The sequence below is a fragment of the Sturnira hondurensis genome, unplaced genomic scaffold (genome assembly GCF_014824575.4).
Source record: "Sturnira hondurensis isolate 20B ecotype Veracruz unplaced genomic scaffold, ASM1482457v3 Scaffold0004136, whole genome shotgun sequence".
Lineage (NCBI taxonomy): Eukaryota > Metazoa > Chordata > Mammalia > Chiroptera > Phyllostomidae > Sturnira > Sturnira hondurensis.
This window is the reverse complement of record NW_028076767.1, coordinates 37,900,069-37,906,069: the sequence shown is the minus strand read 5'-3', so window position 1 is coordinate 37,906,069 and position 6,001 is coordinate 37,900,069. Positions and strand designations below refer to the sequence as shown.

Genomic DNA, 6,001 nt, shown 5'->3' with positions numbered 1-6,001 from the left:
ATGCCCGTATAAGTTTGCTAGGGCTGCCATAACAAAACACCAGAGTCTGGGTGTCTCAAACGACAGAAATGTATTTTCTCGTAGTTCCTGGCCGAAGTCTGACATCAAGGCCTTGGTGGGTTTGGTTTCTTCTGAGGCCTCTTGCCATGGCTTTCAGACGGCCACCCTCTTGCTGGCTCTTCCCATGGCCATCCCTCTGTGGTGCACATACCATGGTGTCTCTCAGCCTGTCCACATTTCCTCTTTTTATAAGGAAACCAGTCCGATTGGACCAGGGCCCACACTAGCCCCTCATTTCAACTCAGTCACCTTTTTATGGGCCTTATCTTCCAATACAGTCACATTCTGAGATACGGGGGGTGAGGACCTCAACATATGAGTTTTGGGGGTGACACAATACAGCACCTAAAATACCCCAAATAATTAAATTTAAGGTCTCAAAAAGATACTTAAAACCCAGGTTCATACTTAAAACCCAGCAGCATTATTCACGATAACCGAAATGCAGGATTATTTCTGTCTCCTGACAGACGAATGGATAAACAAAACGTGGCATGTACATGCAATAGGATATCAGCCTTAAAAATGAAGGAAATTCTAACACATGCTATAAAAGGGACGAGTCTTGAAGATCTTATTCTAAGTGAAATAAACCAGTCACCAAAAAAAGAAAAAAAACCCACTAATAATACTATATGACTCTACGTACATGAGTCACCCAGACAGTCGAATTCATAGACACAGAAGTACCAGGGTGGATGCCAGGGGCTGGAGGAGCAGAAAATGAGGAGTTAGTGTGTGAAGGGTGCAGGTTTCAGATGTGCAAGAGGAAAAGAGTTCTGGGGAGAGGTCGCACAACCGTGCAAATGCTGTAACTACTGACTGGACAAGTGTCGATGTAGTCGGTAGTCAGTAGTCGATTTCAAGTTTTACCATTGAAACACGGCTTCAATGGTAAATTTTATGTTATGTGTATTTTAGCACAATTTTAAATTTTTTAATTAAAAAATGACATAGATGTACACACACGTATAATTGTTAAATTTCTTGTTTCGACATTGTACTACATTTACTTCAGTTCTAATCATTTCGGGTAAAAGGTACAAGGGACCTCTCTGTACCAGCTTTGTGACTTCCTGTGACTCTATAACCACTTCAAAGCAAAAGTCTCTTTAAAATTATAGACTGCCAATTCAGGCTCTTGAACCAGGATAACAACTTCATGGAGACAGAAATGAAAGAGCCTATGTAACCACAAGGCCCATGAGGGTACTTTATTCCGAAAGAAGTTCACAAGCGAGGACCCAGCAGGACCGAGTAACCCTTATCATGATTGTTACAAGTTATTAGCTTTCAGGGAAAGTTGAATTAAATGCTTTCCTTTGGCATGTGAGCTTGGTAATGGCTTCCTATTGAGTAGGGTTTCCAACAACAATTCCACCGCATGTCAAACGCCTCATTCACCCAACAGTGGACCAGGAGGTACAGCCTGATTCTCCCTGAGTTTCATTCCACAGCACACGGTGAGGGCGGCGAGGGCGGCACTGGAAGAGTCACCTCTGCCCAGAGCCAGCTTCCCTCCAAATGCAGACACCATCCCTACCCCTTTCTTCGGAAGAGTTAGTCTCCCCAACCCCACTAATAATGGGGGACTAAAAAGGTCTAAAATTTATGGGTGCCAGTCTGTCTCAACCACCACTCCCTTAATTTGAGCAGTTGCAAATTTATTAAGGAAGGGTGTTGGAAGTGATGTCTAGAATTTTATCTGCTTTTATCATGTAGGATTCAAACCTGCAATTTTCCACCATAATGACTGCCTCTGGAATAAATCCTCCTGGTTACCTGGCTGTAAACTCTCACATAAGGCTAGTTACAGAGGAAATTCAGGGGAGAGCTCTTCTTTCAAGGCCAAGTAACCAGGGTTGTTTCACAAGCATACAAGGGAGAAACAAATTTCCCCATTCACCACGAAAACACATCCCTATAAAGGGTCCAAAGCCTGGGCTTTGCTTAGACAAGTAGATTACCTGCCTTGTGTGCTCTCACAGTGCCGCAGACTGAATGTTTGAGTGCACCCACCCACGCCAAATTCCCTAGGAAGCCTAATCCCCAGTGTGATGGTATTAGGAGGCGGGGCCTTTGGGAAGTGAGTAGTTCCTGAGGGCGGAGACTTCAGGATGGAATTAGTGCTCTTAGTTTAACAAGACACCAGAAAACTCCTTCTACCATGCGAGGTAGGAGAGGATCATTAGCCAGAAGAGGATCGTCAATGAGGACAGACTCTCACCAGCCATCAGTCTGCCGGTGCCCTGACCTTGGACTTCCCAGACTTCCCAGCCTCCAGAACTGTGTGAAATAAACTTCTGTTGTTCTGAGGCCTCCCAGTGTGTGGTGCTTTGCCACAGCAGCCTGCACCAACCCAGACGTGTAGCCTCAAAAACTTAAGAACTAACATCTGGACTCTGATCACAAGGTACAAACTAATTCTTGGCTAAGTGTTCAAAAATAAATATTATGAAAAGTCTTCTAAACCCATTTTAGAAGAGAAAAAGACCCCAAAAGAGAAAGTGGCTTCTTTCTCTCTTTCAGCTTCCAAACTGTGATCTCCAATTATGAGCGTTCACTATTTATGTAACAGTAGTAATAATTTGTAAAAAGCCTTCTCTGTACCTGGTGCTTTAAAGCATTATCTCATGGTGCCAGCCGGGTGCTGGAAATATCAGTGGGGGACTTTGTAAAGTATGTGATAGTCTAACCACTATTCTGTACATCTGAAACTAATACAAAATACTGTTAAATGTAACCTGTAACTAAAAAAATAAAAAATAAAAAATGTATATCCCTTCTCAGCCTTTTGGCTAAGATCAAGTGTAGTACCTGTTCTTATTTGTTTCAAATTTTAAAAATGTATAAAAAATTATCTCTAATGCCCCAACAGCATAAAAAGGTGGTATGATTAACTTCAAGTATAGAAATTGAAGCTCAGAAGAATTAACTTGCTCAAGTTCACAAACAAGAAAAAAATTTCTACAAGAGAACAAATATAGGCTGAAGTGAAGGAAAGTAAAAAATTTAAATATTATGTACAGATACGGCTGCAACAAAGAGAAGGAAACCATAGATATAAAAGGAAACTAATTTAAAATGTAAACAATGGCAAATAAGAAGCTGTTTTAGTTTTCTACTGCCGCTCTACCAAATCACCACAAAATTAGTGGTTTAAAACAGCAGAAATACATTACACTACGGCTCTGTGCCCAGAAATCCCAAAAGATCTCACTGTGCTAAGACCAAGCAGAGTGAGTTCCTCTCTGGAAGCTTCCATCTATTTCCAGTTGCAGGGGTGGCCCAGTCTCCTCGGCTCAGGGCTCCCTTCCTCCCCCTTCAAAGCCAGGAGCATTCAGCCCAGTCCTCTCCGCACTGCCATCTCTCTCTTGTTCTCCCACTTCTGCCCGTGGGAGAACCCCTGTGTTTGCATGAGGCCGTTTGGATAAGCCATGATACCTGTCTTATTTTACAGTTAGCTGACTAGCGACTTTAATCCCATGTGCGGCCTTAATTGCCCTTGGCCACGTAAGCTAGCCTAGTCACAGGTTTAGGCCTACAGACGTCTTTGAGGAATCATTATTCTGCCTACCACAGAGATGTTTAAAGACTATTAAATAAATTTATGTGAAACTGAAAAGTGGGCCTTAGGCATTCACTTTTCTATTCTACGACTTTGTAGAGCGNGCCCAGTCCTCTCCGCACTGCCATCTCTCTCTTGTTCTCCCACTTCTGCCCGTGGGAGAACCCCTGTGTTTGCATGAGGCCGTTTGGATAAGCCATGATACCTGTCTTATTTTACAGTTAGCTGACTAGCGACTTTAATCCCATGTGCAGCCTTAATTGCCCTTGGCCACGTAAGCTAGCCTAGTCACGGGTTTAGGCCTACAGACGTCTTTGAGGAATCATTATTCTGCCTACCACAGAGACGTTTAAAGACTATTAAATAAATTTATGTGAAACTGAAAAGCGGGCCTTAGGCATTCACTTTTCTATTCTACGACTTTGTAGAGCGGTTTGCAAGGTTTCAGGAACTGCTCTAGGTGCTGCCGTTAAAACAGAAAACGAGGAGACCCCAGACCACAACCTGGGAGTCGCCAGCCTCTCGGGGGCACCTGCTGTCCCAGGCACATCTTCATTGAGTTTCTAGCACAGTGTCCACATGGCTATACTGTATTTTTTAAAATACCTCTTAAAATGAAACAAGATAGCAATATAGTTGACTTCTACTGAAAATCTTTAACTCTTTCAGGTTCAAAAGAGACACTCTGTAATAACTATGTATTTTTAAACAGTCCTTATCTGATTCAGTTTCCAGATTATATAGTAGTTGTTGACACAAAGCAGTGGTTAAATAGTTTTTATTCTGTTTTGTGGAACAATCAATATAAAATAGAAATCCTCTGTTCTTCGAAATTGTGATTGCACCCCCCTTGAGGCATTTTTTAAAGGGAGTCAAGGGAGGGAGGTGAGGAAATTTTCATTCTCAATTTAGTTTCTTTAATGGTTATTAGTTTATTCAGATTTCTGGGGTTTTATATATTTTTAATATTTGTCAATATTATCTAGGTTTTGAAAGTTATTGTACATAATTGTTCATAATATTGGCTTATTATGTCTTAAAATTTGCTGTGCCTATAATTATTTTCCCTTTATATTCCGTATTTTGTTTCTTTTCATTTTCTCTCTCTAGGTTAGTTTATCATTTTTCCCCCTTAAATTTTGCCAGAGGTCTGTCTAGCAGCATTGCCTTAGGTTTTGTTGATAATCCTCAAGGTTTTTCTGCACTTTTTGTCCTTATGCTTATTTTCCTTCTTGTTTTCTTTGCTATGTTTTACAGCTTTTTGTAATCTCTTATTTCTCAGCTTATTTCTCTTGTGTTTCCACGGTATGTATATATATCTCCTGTTAGTGGTTTTATTTTATTGGGCCAGGAGAGAACGAACTGACCACACTGAGCAGAGAAACAGAGAAGAACTGAAGAAGCAGCAGAGAAAGGAGTCACCGACGCTGCCAGTCGCAGTTAGAATTTCAGTCAGGATCCTGTGAGACACGAGACAAGGAAGAGTGAATGGGGGAGAGTGAGAAGTTGGGGTGACAAGAAAGATGTAATTGGAATGATGTATTTCAAAGGGTGTTTGTTTAAAACGTAAGAGCCCAACACAGCACCTCACATATCAGGGTGAGGAAAAAGAAGATTTACAGTGGTATGTAAGGCACAGAGTTTATTCTTGTGTTATTGATTAATTATTGTATTACTTTCAGTACAAACAACTATAGACCTACTTTTGCCCACCCTGTATACTCCAGCTGAACGCCTTCCTAGAGCGCTTTCCTTTTCTGTGGTGGGAAATTGCAAATCCAGGGTCATCGTCTTTCCGGTGATAATGAAATAGAAGAGATGGTCGGCAATGAAGTGTAAGTTGGGACCTTAAAGAACATGCGAAAAGTCTGTAGAAGTAGTTGCAGAAACCCCTTGAGAAGTCAGAGGCGGCAAAATAAAAGGAAAGTGACGGGAGCAGACGAGCCCTGCCTTGGGGGAACTGGCAGTGTGAGCGGGTGGGTGAGTCTTAACTGGCCCATAAGGTAGCCACCTGCCAGATGTGGACACCAAGCACTGGTTATGTAGTTCGTTTGGATAGATGGGTACCATAGTATAAAATATTTCAAAAATAGCATGTAAAAAAGAATGTACGATATCCCATAATAATTTTTATAGAGAGTACATGTTGGAATGAAAATGTTTTAATTTATTGGGTTAAAGAAAATATATTAAAATTACTTTCACCTGTTTCTTTTTTCTAGTAATGTGTCTATGAGAAAATCTGCAATTACCTATGTGACTTGCATTATGGGTTTTTTTTCCAGGTGACGTAGATCTAAACTGTTAAACAGCGACCAAAGATCTCAGTATCATTTAAGGAAAAGGCCTGTCATCGATGGTGCAGTCCAGATT

At 41.2% G+C, this 6,001-nt stretch overlaps 1 pseudogene; it reads left to right on the top strand.

The window, feature by feature from the left end:
- Positions 1-2,838: 2,838 nt before the first annotated feature.
- On the top strand, positions 2,839-2,941 carry LOC118986085 (uncharacterized; annotated as a pseudogene).
- Positions 2,942-6,001: the final 3,060 nt, after the last annotated feature.